Below are 16,977 nucleotides of genomic sequence, written 5' to 3' on the forward strand. Positions count from 1 at the left end.
AGTCATTGATTATCCAGGTAATAATGCATGGGCCATGCCTTCGCCCAATCGCCAAACTATTTTGAACGCTTGGCCTTGTTTGCAGAACGAGGGACAACATCCATTCTTTCTCAGTAGTTATAGTCAACTGCTAGAAACTCTCATTTAGACTCCTACTTCTCTCTTGGATACTCTAAAGACTCTGTGAGGCCTTATCTGCTTTTCATTGTCTACGTATGTTACCCGGCATGCTTGGTAGGAGTCAATAGACTTTCGGTAACAAAAAACCTTGATGTCACACAACTCTACTTCAGCATCAAGAAATTCTGAAGGTTTTCATTAATCGTTCCCTTATTTACCAATGTCTCAAGGTGGGTTCCCCAATATCATGATAACAAATTAAAACTATAAAAAGTACATTGCATGATCATAAGGGAACTGTGGATGCTGGTAGAGAAACAACCTTATAACTCCACCAGATTTGTATGCAATGCCTTACAAAAGATACACCCAAACTCTCATTTTATACAATATTTATAACTTTGGACCTTCTAAGAAACTGACTTTAAGGGTGACCCCCTTGGGGTTTTAGGGGGTGCAGCAGCAAGATGGCCATGCACTAGCGAGTCTGTGCCAGTCAGGACGACAATCTAACGGCCATCCATGGCATCAGGTGACCCCACACTGTAGTAACCATCGCGGCGAGTGCAGGATCACCCCCAGACCCACAAAGTACAGAGAGATAGCCGTGCGTCTGCCTACAGTGGGAGCTGATGGTAAGAGCAGTGCATGGCAGTACAGGCTGGATGGCCTTGTCGTCTGCTTGGAGAGGAGTTCCTACAGTGGGTACAATCAGCGGTTCTTCAGGTGCGGCCACTTCTAAGATGGACCCGGAGGTGACAGAAATGTGTCGGCCAGCCTGCCAGGATACTCGACCAGGAGCGGTGTTGGAGGTAAGGGGTGGCGCACCGCTATTGTGCCTGCTGTGCCGTGCGTGCCTGCCGTGCTCTACCCTGGGCTTCCCATGCACCTGGACTGGGTCGTGAGACAACTGCAGAGGACAGCAGCACTGTAAAGGATCACACAGCTGTCCCTGGCAAAGGTGGGAGAGGAGCTGTAGGCAGGACACCTCTGACAGTCAGTCGGTCTGCTTGTGCCCCCTGGAGGAAAGGATGGTGGGGAAACTTCGTTTACAACGTGGTTGTTACATCGCAATGCCATTACATCGCGGTTTTTAGAATGCAAGTTGTTACAACGACTTGCGCTGTATGGCGCTCTAGGACAAGGAATAGTATAATTTACTATCCAACACCTTCCCTACTGTATGTAGACTGGAGTTGGAATAGTAAATTATTCTACTCCTAAGTCCAGCGCCCTCCAACGCAAGTCGTTGTAACGACTTGCGTTGTAAAACGGCAATGTAATGGCATGCGATGTATTAGCATGCATTGTAATGTCATGCAACCGGATGGTGATACCCGGAGGCAGGACCGCCATCAAGTCCCGGTGTTGCAGGGATTCTGCTCTAGGACAGAACTATGCTTGGGTCCATAGAACATCTGTATGTAGGGACTGAGTCTCCATACCCCTTCAGTATTTATGGACCCTAGTCCGACTAGCTTATACTGCTTACTTGCCCTCTTAAACTTTCTAAAAAAGAAAAGTGATTTTACACCCAGAACACAACACTTCCTCTCCGGTAACGTGGTAGCAGGTCACCCCCTTTTGTTCTCTTACTCATAATTGTCCACAAGAAATAGACAAGAGACACAAGGAAAGTTTACAATGTTTATTTAAACTTTTGTGCTCTAATGTGCATTAGCTATGCCACAACTAGCAAACAAACGCAGTCATGGCATTGGCATAACTATTAGACCGTTTACAATAAAAAGTCCTGTCATATTATCTAACAGCTTTGCCTAAACCCACTTTCACTATGAAAGCTAAATGATTATAGATCTCTGGGCTTGGCAGTGGACCCCATACCTTAGCATTCATAGATAGTTGTTCTACATCCCAGCTGACACAGCTCCAATCTCAGTACCTTTGCGCTGTCTGCCAGTATCCGCTCCCTCTGTTTAGAACAACATGTCCTGGGTTATATGACAAAACATGTGTTTTGAAAAACAGCAGCTGGGTGTATCTACTATGTCTAGATCCTAAGGAGCCTGAGGGTGGTATATGCATGCTTACAAAAAAAAATCACCAATTGTAATTAGATTGATAATGCTTGTCTGCAAACTATTAAAAGAACATTAGTTACTTACCTGTAAACTGTGGTTCTCCAGTATTGGTGTCTTTCATAGATTCACATGCTTGAATATTCCCCGTCGTCGAAGTGGGAGTCCCACGGTACATAAAATAGTAGTAAAATAAATATATATGTACATATAAAAAAATTATATAATTATACATATACATAAGAAATGTAAAACATATAAAATATATAACGTAAAGTTAAAAGTACCATAGAACTGAAAAGGCCCATAGAAGCCTTAAAGGGAGAATTCACTTTAGTAACATATCATAGTCATTATAATAGTTCACATTCCAGCCAATCAGGCAACAGCACCCTCTAGAACCTTCTCCTCAGAAGCTCAAGCCCTCAGATTTTCGTAGCACCAAAGTGACCAAGAGTGCATGAGGAGAAGAGAGCCTCTGAGGGGAGGAAGGGTGGGTCGCAAGTGAATCTATGAAAGACACCAATACTGGAGAACCACAGTTTACAGGTAAGTAACTAATGTTCTTCTCCAGTATTAGGGGTGTCTTTCATAGATTCACATGCTTGAATAAGAGTAGAAAGCAGTAAAGTAATACATGAGTCATAAAAGGCAGTTCAAAACCAGATAAGTAAAACTATAGTATTAATAATATAGCATACATTGAGACATATGTCAAAACCTTTTATGACAGGTGGCGGGAAGCAACAGAGGCTCACCTTAATTAAACAGATTGCGTAGCACAGCTTGGCCCACAGCAGCATCCGCGGCGTCCGCTGACTCCAGACAATAGTGCCTCGTAAACATGTGTCTGCTCGACCACGTTGCAGCTCTGCAGATCTGGCGCAGAGGCACTCCAGCAAAGAGGGCGGTAGATGATGCGACAGCCCTTGTCGAGTGTGCTCGCACCGGAGCAGAGAGAGGCTTTCCGGCCCGGCAATGGCAGAAAGAGATGGCAGAAGAAACCCATCTAGTAATGGATTGTTTGGTGACTGGTTGGCCTTTGCATATTCGGCCATAGGCCACAAAGAGCTGGTCTGATTTACGAAAAGGAGCGGTGCGCTGGATGTAGAATTTCAGGCAGCGGTTTAAATCCAAGGAATGCAAAGAACGCTCAGCGGGAGACTGAGGCTTGGCATGCATTGGATCAAGAGCTTCCTTGTGACACCAGACACAAAACCGCTTCCATTTCAATTGATATGTTTTAATGGTGGAAGGAGCGCGTGCATGAGCCAGCTCGTTCCTGCACTCCGGAGTGATATTCATACCTGCAAACTCATTGTGTTCAGGTTCCAAACATGTAGTTGGAGATATGCTGGATACGGATGGCAAATGCGACCTTGGTTCATGGTGAGCAGGTGAGGCAGAGGGCGAAGAGGTATCGGATCGCACATGGACAATAGGAGGAGGTCAGTGAACCACGGGCGACGTGGCCACCTGGGCGCAATCAGTATGACATGGCATGGTTGAAGCTTCATCCTGTGCAGCAGGCGCGGAATGAGAGGGAGCGGGGGAAAAGCGTAGGCAAATTCTCTCGACCAGTTGATCGAAAACGCATTCCCGCTCGACTCTCTGTGGGGATGCCGATTTGCAAAGCGCAGGCATTTGCGGTTGGTTGGAGTTGCAAACAGATCCAGCTGCGGTTGGCCCCACTGGCGAAAGATGTATTCCAGAATGGGTTGGTGGAGTTCCCATTCGTGATTGTCTGCCAGAGATCTGCTGAGACAGTCGACGAGGGTGTTGGAGACGCCCGGCACGTGAACTGCTGTCAGGTGAACTTGATGTTGAATTGCCCAATTCCAGATTTCTTGCGCCTGTTTGGAAAGCAATATAGATCTCGTACCTCCCTGCTTGTTGAGGTAGTGCATGCTGGTGGTGTTGTCTGTCCGCACCAGCAGCGATTGGCCTTGTATCAGTATCCGGAAAGACTTTAGGGCAAGGAAGATGGCCAAGAGTTCTAGACGATTTATATGCCATGTGCGTTGAGCTGCAGTCCACTTGTCCTTGACCGACATTCCATCGAGGCGTGCCCCCCAACCCTGCAAGGAAGCATCCGTTGTGAGGGTGAGTGTAGGAGCTGTTTCCTTGAAGGGCCGCCCAGCGGTGATATTCGGAAGGTGAGCCCACCATTCCAAAGCTGTTTGAATGCGGGGGGTCAGGTAGAGTTTGTCGTTGAACGACCCCGAAATTTGTTTCCATTGTTTGTTCACCTCCTCCTGTATGACTCTCATGTGAAGTCTGCAGAATGGGATCAGATGTATGCAAGAGGATGCCATGCACAGAAAAGATTTCAAGATCCGGACAGAAACTGACTTTTTTGATTTTAGATAAGCGACCATCTTGAGTATGCGAAGTTGTCGCTCCTGGTACACAAACACCTGTGCCAGACGAGAATCGATTAAGGCTCCTAGAAAGATTCTCTGTTGCGAGGGGCGAAGATGAGACTTTTCCTGATTCACAGAAAGGCCCAAGGTGTGAAAAAGTGACAGACAGGTTTGAGTATGCTGTCTTGCTGTTTGACGTGTCTGTGCTTTTATTAGACAATCGTCTAGATAAGGGTAAAATTGAATGCCTTGCAGGCGAAGGAAAGCTGCGACCGGAGCCATGCTCTGAAGACTCTCGGCGCTGATCGAAGGCCGAAAGGCAACACCTTGAACTGGAAGTGCTTCGATCCGACAGTGAAGCGAAGATATTTTCTGTGTTTGTGATGTATTGGCACATGAAAATTTGCATCTTCGAGGTCGATAGTGGAGAGGAACTCTTCGGGATTGAGGTATTGCAAAATTTCCAGTAGGGTCAACATTCGGAAAGTTTGTGACTTGATGAATTTGTTGAGGGCTCGTAAGTCCAGAATGGGGCGCCATTCTCCCGATTTTTTCTTGATCAAGAAGAAGCGGGAATAAAAGCCCCTGCCCTGTTGTGCTCGAGAGACCACTTCGACAGCCCCTTTTTGTATCATGATCTTGACTTGAGCCAACAAATCTTTTAGATGAGGTGGGGGGGACCAGAAGGTTGACGGTTGGGTGGAAATTTTGTAAACTCGAGAACATGTCCTTTCGAGATGACATCTAGGACCCAACGATCCGAGGTGATATGAGACCAATTGAAGAAGTTTTGGGAGATTCGACCTCCAATCTTCAGAGTCGTAGAACACTTGTTGGGGAAGTCACTGCTTTTTGGAGGTGTTTCCCCCTCTGTAATTATTTTTCCTCCGAGAAGGTCTTGAATCAGTCTGGCGATTTTGAGATTGGTAGCTGTATCTTTGCTTGTTGTCACCATAGTAGCGATATTGGGAGGAGCCACGAAAATTTGAAGAGCCGCTTCTGCCACGTGCTCCTCGAAAATGCTGTTTCCTGTACTGGAGGCTACCTAAGGCACGAGCAGTATCTGTGTCCTTTTTAATGGATTCCAGAGCGTCATCGACATGCTTGCCAAAAAGGGAATCACCATTGTATGGCAAGTCAAGAATTCTCGCCTGCACCTCGGGGCGAAAAGCCGTAGATTTGAGCCAGCCCTGGCGTCGTAAAACAGCGGCTCCAGCAAATTGTCTGAACCCTGTTGAAGAGATGTCAACTGCGCAATCTATAATCTCTGAAGAGATATTTTCTCCTTCTTGGACTATCGTCTGGGCCTCAGCTCGGACGGAATCTGGGAGCTGGTCAATCAAAGCTGCGATCTCTGACCACATTTGGCGGTCATATCTTCCAAGGATGGCCAGGGTGTTGGCCGCTCTGACCGTTGTGGCAGCCATGGTGGTAAATTTCTTGCCGATAGGGTCCAACCGGCGTCCTTCTTGGTCCGGAGTGGAGGTTAGCGGAGTTGCCGGATTCCTTGAACGTTTCTAGGCAGCCTGCGTTACAACGGAGTCCGCCTTAGGGTGTGAAACAAGGCATGTTGGAGAGTCTGCAGGCGCCTTGTACTTTTTGTCCAGACGTGGTAACACAGCTGGGATGGAATTTGGTCGCGCCATAATTTTAAGGCCTTCTTGCCAAATAAAATCAATAATTGGGATGGTATGGGTTTGTTTGAGAGGCTGATCTTTGAAATCATAGAGGAAGCAATCCATTTGCTGCATCTCTAAGGTTAAATGGAAACGTTTGGCAGCACGCACCATTAAATTATGAAAGCTTCCAATGTCCACCAGCGGGGAAGGCAAAGGCAAAGTCGGTGGCGTAGATGGCGTTTGGGCTCTATAATCATCCCAATCCGCGAGGACGTTATCCATGTCCTGATCAGTGTCCTGGTGCACATCCGCATCATAATCTGTATCTGGCTGCGGATGGACCGGCGACTGCGGCGTCTCCGCATGTATGGGTTGTGGCGCCGCAGGTTGAGGAGGTGGTGAAGTAGGCGCAGATGGAGGGAACCTGCGATTATAATCATCTAACATATTCTGCAGGTTGGTCACCAAAGAAGACGGTATTTGAGTCATCCGTTCCTCATGAGGTGCCTCAAAGCGAGCATCATGGACAGGAAAGAGAGCACCGCCTTTATCCTCATACTCTTCATCATCTTCTTGGCACTTTATATTGAGTTCAGAGGGACTGGATGCAGGACGAAAAACGTCATTCACATAGGAACCGTCATCAGAATCGTCTTCTGCAGACTCAAATAATTGCGTTGGAAGAGTTTCAGTCATAGGACTCAAAGGAACTGGACGTTTAGCCACTGAAGCTGTGACCACCGTGAAAGTAGTTGCAGTAGCGAGTGAATGGTGTGTCGTCGATGGCCCCGTCGACGAGGTGGCAGTGGAAACAGATGTAGATGGTAATGGAGCCGTCGACGGAGACAATATCTTCTCCTTTGTCTTCAATGACGTAGATTTGCGTGCCGTCGACGGAGTCGTCGACGAAGAGAAAGCCGTCGACATGGATATCGCCGTTGATGAGGCAGTCGTCGACAAAGGTGGAATCGTCGGCGTAGACGGCACCGTCGACGAGGATGTCGCCGTCGATGAACTGGTAACCATCGACGAGGGTGGCCGTCGACGAAGTCTGGCCCGTCGACGAAGGTGTGGTCGTCGACGAAGATGAGGCCGTCGGCGATGGACGCGTGGACGAGGCCTTCGACGATGAATGCTTCTAGCCACAGGCGTCGACGAGGCAGGTTTAATGGCCGTCGACGATATCTTGAGAATAGAGGAAATAGGCCTCACCTCTGGGAGCGTCGACGACGATGGTAGACGTCGTTGTCGTCTTCGTAGACATAGAACATGTTGTCGTCAACGTTGGTACAGCGTCGACGGATCTCGTAGTCGTCGACGGACGCGTCGACGGTCCCGTCGACGAGCTGGCGCCCGTTTTAGATGACGAGGGCACAGAGAACCAGCTCCCGTAGGCGTGGAGGCTAGCAAATCCTGTGGGGAGACAGATTTAGAAGCGTCGACGAGCTTCTTTCTCTTCAGGAAAGGAGAAGGCATCTCAGTCTCTGACCCACGCTTGAGAGAGGCTTTAGAATGGAAAGAAGACACGCTTTCCATGTCAGAAACAGGATTTTCGGAAGTCTTCAACTTCTGTCGCCACAGAAGGAGACGGGCCTCTCTATCCTTTAAAGTCTTTGAGGAGAAGGTCCTACAAAACTTGCAGTTTTTCACTTCATGGTCCGGATAAAGACAGTAAATACACTTACTGTGAGGATCTTCATGAAAAAGGCGAAGCTTTCCACAGGATGAACAAGGTCTAAATAAAGATTTTTTAGTTGTAGACATCTTGACAGTTGAAATGAGCAAAAGAGTTGAAGAAACTGAGCAGAACTCAGGGAGACTCCCTTCACACAACGTGCAGTAGGAAATCTGAGGGCTTGAGCTTCTGAGGAGAAGGTTCTAGAGGGTGCTGTTGCCTGATTGGCTGGAATGTGGACTATTATAATGACTATGATATGTTACTAAAGTGAATTCTCCCTTTAAGGCTTCTATGGGCCTTTTCAGTTCTATTGTACTTTTAACTTTACGTTATATATTTTATATGTATTACGTTTCTTATGTATATGTATAATTATATAATTGTTTTATATGTATATATATATATATTTATTTTACTGCTATTTTATGTACCGTGGGACTCCCACTTCGACGACGGGGAATATTCAAGCATGTGAATCTATGAAAGACACCCCTAATACTGGAGAAGTAATATACATCTCCCCATGAATCTATCTATCATGTTAATAATAGCATACTTTCAATCGAAAACAACAAAACTACCAGGGTCCTGTGAGTTAAGCATGGTCACAAATACATACATTAAAAAAAGTATAAATGCCTTGGGCCAGGGGCGTAACATAGGCCCCCGCAGCCCCTGCAGTGTGTGTGTGTGTGGGGGGGGTGATGGCCCAAGCTCCAGGGGGACCCCTCAGCACGGCACTCTGGCTTCAGGGCTCCTGATTGAGCCAGGAGCCCCCCCCCCCAGTTGCCTTGCAGGGAGGCCCCCTCAAGGTTCGTTACGTCAGTGCCTTGGGCATGCACGTTTAGTTTGGAAAACCATTTGTTATTTAAACATTGTAATTTTTGAGTGCCAAACATAATATAAATTTGAGCAAAAATTAAATGGATCATGTTTTGAAGAGAAAGAACTAGTACATTTGGGACAAAGTCAGTTAGTTTGAAAATAGGTAAGCGCATTTAAATGAGAAAGCAAATAAATAGTACATGGTAAATGTTAATAGCACCTGGACTGTAAATATAAACACACAACGCACAGTGGAAGTGTATTAAATAGTCATTGGAAGCAAATAATTAAACACACAATGCTGCAAACGTAATGTTTCTGTGGTTTTAATGAGCAAACAGAATATAAAAAAGCTCGCTGGTAGTGTTACGTTGAGGCTAGTGAAAGCTGAAGTGAAATAGAAAACAGGACCATTTTTCGTTGATTTTTGGATGTAAAGGATCCCAAACACATAATTGAGGTAGCAATATGAAATATATTAGAGCAAGTTAAAAATAAACAAGTGTGTTATTTGTTTTGTACAGCATTTTTAAAGATGTGAAATTTGGAACGGCTGGGACATTGTAAACCGCACAGGTAAATCATCTTTGCAGCTTTTTCTAAATGAATAAGTGCCAATAACAGGATCCTGAGTGCTAAGCACAGTTACAAATATATATTTCAAATGAGGTGTAAATGCCTTCAGCTTTGCGTTTAGTTTTAAAAGCAATTAAATATAATTACACTGAATTCTTATGTAAACCAAATGCAAAACAATAAAAAGACGAGCAATGATGTGTAAGGAACAGTGACTGTTCACTATTCCCACCTCTTTGTAAAATATGGAGGTGCTACAGGATAGAGACAGCCCTAATGTGTTAGAGGTAGAGGATTTAAAGTCTGTGTCACCAGGCATTGGGCTTGCATCCAGTGATAGGTTGTAAAAGTTGAAAGCAAGTAAGATAAGCATCACTGCCATAAAGAACATGTGTTGGAGGTTGAAAAGATTTGTCTAGTTTTAAAGGCCTGGGTAGTACTGGGATGTATGTGCCTAGGAAACAGCAACATAGTATTAAACATAAGAGCACGTGTGTAGTAAAAGGACATTTGTTTGCATTGGTCGCGCGCCTGCTCTTGTACATTATAAATTATGTAAAATATTACAATAGTATGAAATGTGCACGGTTACAAACACATATGTAAACGTAAACAGCATATTAAAACAGCCCTTTTGTGAAAAGTGGAGCTATCATGGTATTCTGTGTGTAACAGTATCCTGTGAGCTAAGCACGGTCACAAATACATACTGTAAATAAAGTATAGATGTCTCGGGCGTGCACGTTTAGTTTGGAAAGCCAATTGGTATCTAAATATTGTATAGTTGAGTGCCAAACATAATATAAATGTAAACAAAACTAAATGAATCATGTTTTAAACAGAAAGAGCTAGTACGGTTGGGACAAAGTCAGTAAATTAGGAAATAGGTAAGAGAAAGCAAATAAATAGCAAATGTTAATAGCACCTGGATTGCACATATAAATACACAACACCCAGTGGAAGTGTATTAAATCATATTCGAAAATGAAAACATTCCATAAGTCGCCCACTGTTGGTTTTCCATGTGCCTCCCATGTAAAATGTGATGGGGGTTTTGGGTGGGGGGCTTCTGCAGGGAATAAAGAAAGGAACACATTCCATGGATCGCCCAGCGTCTGTTTTCCCCATGCCTACTAAATTACCAAAAGGAGGTTTGTAGGGGGAATACTGATGATGGGGTACTCCTGAATGGAGTACAGAAAAGGGAGAGGGGGTAATGCAGGGAATGCAGATGGTGGGGGTTTTCTGCAAGGAGTATATAGAAGAGAGGAGCTCTTGCAGGAAGCAGAAATAATAGATAGGAGCTTTATGTTTGATGTGAAATGCACACCAAAAAAAACCATGAAAAATGTGAACTTTACTGAAAGTGTTCCAGCCCCTCCAGTCTTTAAGACACAGACATGTAGTATCTACTAATTTTGGTAATACAATGTATAAGTACGTAAAATGTATTACCACGTATTAAAAGTTAGAGATGTCACATTACTGTTCTTGAAAGGACTGAAATAGTTTCAGTAAACCTCAAGTTTTCCTTCAAATCTTGGTTTTAGGTCTATGAGCCTGGGAAAACATTTTTGAAATAGGCTGGAAGAATTGTTATATAGTAAGTAACTTGTAGCAATTATTTAAAAAACGAACAAAACAATTACTGTCGGAAATCAGAACAGCTCTGTGTGAAATCTGTCAATATTTGTACTGCAACTTGACAAACAAAATCACCAATTGTAATTGGATTAATAATGCTGGTCCGCAAACTATTAAAAGAGCAATAAGGGTAAATGTAAATACATCTCCCAATGGACCAATATAACATCTTTACAACAGTTAAATGTTAATTGAAAACAACTAAACTATCAGCCAGACGGTAAATCTTACATTTACATACTTTTAATGGCAGTTACTGGTAAAGTCAGCAAAGGGTTTCCTAATTATAAAGCTGAAATATTAGCATATAGTGAGCTGCGCATTACAGTTGGCTGCATTGTCCATTAGTTAACTGCCGGTAAACTATAATAAAATAACTATAAATGTAAAATCTGGAAGGCTGGGACAATGCAAGTCGCACAGGTTATTCTGCTTTACATGCAGATTATTGGCAGTGGGCCTGTAGCTTTTTGTAAATGAATAGGTCCTTGTAACAGGATCTTGTGAGCTAAGCACGGTCACAAATACATATTTTTGAGTGTGTCGAGTGGAGTGCGGTTGCGTGGACTGCCGTTGCATGGAGTGCGGTGGCGTGGAGTGCAGTGGCATGGAGTGGAGTAAAGCAGAGTGGCGTTGAGTGGAGTGGAGTAAAGCAGAGTGGAGCGGAGTAAAGCAGAGTCTAGCCGAGCAAAGCAAATTGGTGCGGAGGAAATCAGTAATCAGTAAATCTGGAAGGGCTAGGACAATGCAAGTGGCACAGGTAATTCTGCTTTGTATGCAGATTACTGGCAGTGGGCCTATAGAGGACAGACGTAGTGTGAATATGGAAGGGTTGAAAACTTTAGTAGTTGGGGGTTAAAAGCAGTCTTTTCTTTTAACTGAAGCCTGTAAGCAGTGTTAAGTGCCGTCGGATTTGTTGAAGTGTACACCTATGTTAATTAATGTGGCGTCAGGAACATACACATGGGTAGATGGATAGTAAACAAATGCACCTATCTGTGCATGAATAGCGTGTTGTACAGTAGAGTTTAGAAAGTGTGATGCAGTTGCTTATGTATGTTGTATGTTTTAAACCTATATTTTGTGAACATCATGTTTTAAATAAAAAGAGCTAATACGGTTGGGACAAAGTCAGTTAGTTAGGAAATAGGTAAGCACTTTTAAATACGAAAGCAAATAAATAGTAAATGTTAATAGCATCTTCCACTGTTGGTTTTCCCCGTGCCTACAGTGATGTGGTGAGGGGCTGCTGCAAGGAGTAGAAAAACAACCACATTCCTTAGTTAGCCCTGGGTCAGTCTTCTGCCTGGCTAAGAGATAAGATCAAGGTTTTCATTCCGAAAGCAGTCAGAAACAGAAAAAGAAAAAGAAGTGCAAAAATACACCAAAATAGAGAGGGAATGATACTTGCAATAGGGCCGGCCGCCAGGGACAGAAACCATCCACCAAAAGGAGGGACACATGCAGAAATTAGCCACTGAATGGAAGGGAATTTAGACAGACACACACAGGAGCTAATGGGAACTGAGGGGTGTAATTAATGTCCCTTGAGGAGATACAACATGCCCCGCTGAGCAGCGCAAACGCTGCTAGGCTCAACCTAAAAACAGGGCAAATTCGCTAGGGAATCGTTGCATGTGCTATGCACATTAACCTGATTGCATGCATGTGAGTGCCTGACCGTAGAGTTGCATTACTTTCCAGTAAGGAATACTTCCTTGCCAGCACGTTCACAGTGATAGATAAACGGAAGTGACCACAATGCATAAATAAAGCTGCTTCCTAGGGGTTCATATCTACAGACAGGGAAATGTTTCATTCAAGCTGTTTATTGAAATGTCAAGATAGGCCAAGATATTACACAGTCTATTAACCATACCGCTGAAGATGCTTCGGCTATGGTAAATAGGAGTTGTTCTAACTTCTTCAAATGCAGCATTGGATAGGTTGCATCTTTCATTGCCATCAGTTGTTGTTTGCATGTCAAAATGATAGGCAAAAATAACGTACTGGAATTCAGATAACGCAGTAGTATGTGTCCATTCTTAAGTGTTGGATGTGTCCAGTATGACAGATCTAAGCTGACTCTGCCCATGATATGATGTCACTTTGCATAATATCAATAACAGACAACACAATGTTATTCAAATTATGAATGCGAAAAGACAGCATATTAATATTAGTATCTACAACAGCAAGCACTTTATTCAAATTATCTTGATCAATTTGTCTCAAACGTATGGCAGATTCCATAAGGGACAATTTCCAAATTTCATTATATGTAGCATAAATAAAACTTTTAGAACATGGAGATTTAGTACCTAATAAAAAATCAGATACAGCCATGTCTTCGGACAGGAGAGAAATATGTCTTTTTTACTGCAGACAGTGTGGAATGTTTCAACCATTGTTGACACAAGTTCCCAACTGAATAGGTGGCAGCAATATCTGAATATTGGGAATTAGCATATCGATGTCGGGTCTGCTTGATTTAAACACAGGTGCTGAAATACATGTCAATCACGAGACACCTCGGGTCTAGGACAAAGATCAAGAAGTGAGAGAGGTAAAAGACAATGCATGTGCAACGCTAAGAACACAGCCTCCTAGGTCAGAGAAGAAAGCCTCTTCTGACAGAACCCATCATTCACAAGAAGTGACTTATCATCATTTGGATCCGGCCTTCTCTTACACGGCAACCCAGTCTAGGTAATTTTCTGGGATAGCCTAAAGGATGGCTGATGGATCCGCATATAACACTCTGCAAACCACAGACATATGTGAATGTTACGTGACGAGGGTTATAAAGACAAAAAAGTGCAGCGCGAAATAATAATAAAGAGGGGTGTCTTAAAAATGACTAATGGAACTCTATACTAATTTTATTCTCAGAATGCCCTTGTCATACTTAAAAAGCAGTGTGTAGACATGACCTCTCGAAAAATTAAAACAAGGATCTCCGAACACAGGAGCACCATTCGGTGCAAAAAGAGTGCGACCAAGCTCACCAATCATTATATCGCTGCAGGACACACATACACGGAGTTACATTGGGTTGTCCTAGAAAAAACCACACATACCGTCACATGTGACTGACATCCAACAATTTCTCCTACGAAGAGAACAGAGATGGGTATACCTTCTTCAAAGTGACCTCCACAGGCTCAATGATAAAATTCCGTGGTTATCGCTTTAAACCCTGCCCTATAAAATTCAGAACTACACACGCAGTGTATTTAATATGTCCTTGTGGCTAATAAATCTACAGACTACATTAATCTGGGACAATAACGTCTTGTTATCGTTACTCCCACGCTGGCTAAGGAATATCCCCGACGCGATATACCTGTTCCCCTATTTAATCTAGCATGCTTAACGCTAAAAACGAAGTAACGTTTAAGGTCCTCACCATTAATTTCCTCAACAGTTTCCCCTCGAATTATGTAATGCCCCTTGTCATTTTTCAACAAATTTGTGGTTGAGTCATAATTCGATACTAGCATTACATGAGTGAGATTAATTTGCTAGGGACCACAATGACCTAAAAGCATTCTGCACATAACCTTGTGTAGGTTCTCCTTGTTTTTGCTTATGCTAGTTAGGTTTAACTTTATTGATGCAAAGTAGAGAATCAATACACAGCACGCATTGACATCCAGCTTGCGCATGCGCTGTGATGAGATGGTTCGACACCATGTGACCACTCCACTGACTAGCGTCTGTCCTTGCTGACATGCGCAGTACGCCTTTAGTGCGGGTTACACATGCAGGCATCGCGAGGGTAACCTGCAAGGACCCCTGTCTCGGGAACGCGGCCGCGTTTCCAGATCCTGTTTATAAGCAATGACCATGGCCGCCGTCGGTACCTCCGGTCAATACTCAATGACCGTCCCGGGGTACCGACGGATAGGTAAGCGAGGCCCAGTTCCTTCGGGGTTTTTTTTTGTTTTTTTTGTTATATTTAAGCAGATGGTTCAGCAGGGCTCTGCTGACTATGTTTTCCTGTTGTCTCTCGTGTAACCAAACCTGAGACAGAATTAAGGTCCTTTCAGTATATGTACATACTCACACTAAATGCGAAGGTTGTCTTTGCTATTTTAGTAATTTTTATTTTTATTTTCAAACGAAGAAGATTGTGAAAGTGTATTTCTCACTATTCTTGACAGTTCGTGAGAGTGTTGTTTGTTGTCAGAGCCACCTAGAGTAAGAATCATGCAGCAGATATACCAGCTGTGATACAGGAAGTTCATAGACTCTGGTTTTTATTTGTTGCAGAGCGGGGCCCCCTTCCCTGAGTAATGACCAGGTAGAGGTGAGGGTGACACCCAATTGATATGGGTAAGTGTCTGTATTCCATAGACCTTGTTGGAACCACTGTTGTGTTCTGCATATGCCCCCATATAATAGAGAGGCAGATCTATTACAAGTGAATTAGGTGTGGACATTAATATCCCTAAATGTATATACAAATTGTTTTTCTTTTCCAGGTTCCCGGTAATGACTTCCACTCCTACCAAGTTGGATAATACCGGTGGAGTATATGATATGTTCTTTGTGACTTTTTCACTGTACATATGTTTTTCACTGGGCCAGGGTCAGACTAATTTGCATATAGCCAGGTTCTGAACTGGGATGGTGCAGCGAGCTAAAAAACGGTGATGGATCAAGCCCTGATCTTTTGACTGGGTAGGAGTGTTCTGCTTAATTCAGATACTCTGTCCATCACCACCCCCTTTTGAATCGTTTTGGCCACCACAAGTGTGGAAGGGTATGCTCAGATGTGAGTCCCTTGCTTACTGCACCATCAGGATTCAAGCAAGCCGGGCCGAAGACGGCTGCAATGCCAGAAACCGGTCCCCGGAAGCTTGTTTCCTTTCCAGTAAAGAATTGGCTTGGTAGTTTGGTCTGCCCTGTTCCCATGATGCACTGGGCCAGGGACAGACTAATTTGCATGTAGCCAGGTTCTGAACTGGGATGGTGCAGTGAGCTAAAAAACGGTGATGGATCAAGCCCTGATCTTTTGACTGGGTATGAGTGTTCTGCTTAATTCAGATGCTCTGTCCATCACCACCCCCTTTTCTGAATCGTTTTGGCCACTATAGGAGTGGAAGGGTATGCTCAGACATGAGTCCCTTGCTCACTGCACCATCAGGATTCAAGCAAGCCGGGCCGAAGACGGCTGCAATGCCAGAAACCGGTCCCCGGAAGCTTGTTTCCTTTCCAGTAAAGAATTGGCTTGGTAGTTTGGTCTGCCCTGTTCCCATGATGCACTGTGCCAGGGACAGACTAATTTGCATGTAGCCAGGATCTGAACTGGGATGGTGCAGTGAGCTAAAAAACGGTGATGGATCAAGCCCTGATCTTTTGACTGGGTATGAGTGTTCTGCTAAATTCAGATGCTCTGTCCATCACCACCCCCTTTTCTGAATCGTTTTGGCCACTATAGGAGTGGAAGGGTATGCTCAGACATGAGTCCCTTGCTCACTGCACCATCAGGATTCAAGCAAGCCGGGCTGAAGACGGCTGCAATGCCAGAAACCGGTCCCCGGAAGCTTGTTTCCTTTCCAGTAAAGAATTGGCTTGGTAGTTTGGTCTGCACTGTTCCCATGATGCACTGGGCCAGGGACAGACTAATTTGCATGTAGCCAGGTTCTGAACTGGGATGGTGCAGTGAGCTAAAAAACGGTGATGGATCAAGCCCTGATCTTTTGACTTGGTATGAGTGTTCTGCTTAATTCAGATGCTCTGTCCATCACCACCCCCTTTTCTGAATCGTTTTGGCCACTATAAGAGTGGAAGATTATGCTCAGACATGAGTCCCTTGCTCACTGCACCATCAGGATTCAAGCAAGCCGGGCCGAAGACGGCTGCAATGCCAGAAACCGGTCCCTGGAAGCTTGTTTCCTTTCCAGTAAAGAATTGGCTTGGTAGTTTGGTCTGCCCTGTCCCATGATGCACTGGGCCAGGGACAGACTAATTTGCATGTAGCCAGGTTCTGAACTGGGATGGTGCAGTGAGCTAAAAAACGGTGATGGATCAAGCCCGGATCTTTTGACTGGGTATGAGTGTTCTGCTTAATTCAGATGCTCTGTCCATCACCACCCCCTTTTCTG

The 16,977-nt window shown here is 44.4% G+C and overlaps 1 protein-coding gene across 2 annotated transcripts in view; it reads right to left on the reverse strand.

Moving 5' to 3' along the window:
• IL17REL (interleukin 17 receptor E like) overlaps window positions 1-16,977 on the reverse strand; it is a 705,004-nt gene that overhangs the window by 256,639 nt on the left and 431,388 nt on the right. The window lies entirely within an intron of this gene.

This window comes from Lissotriton helveticus, chromosome 1_1, assembly GCF_964261635.1.
Source record: "Lissotriton helveticus chromosome 1_1, aLisHel1.1, whole genome shotgun sequence".
Lineage (NCBI taxonomy): Eukaryota > Metazoa > Chordata > Amphibia > Caudata > Salamandridae > Lissotriton > Lissotriton helveticus.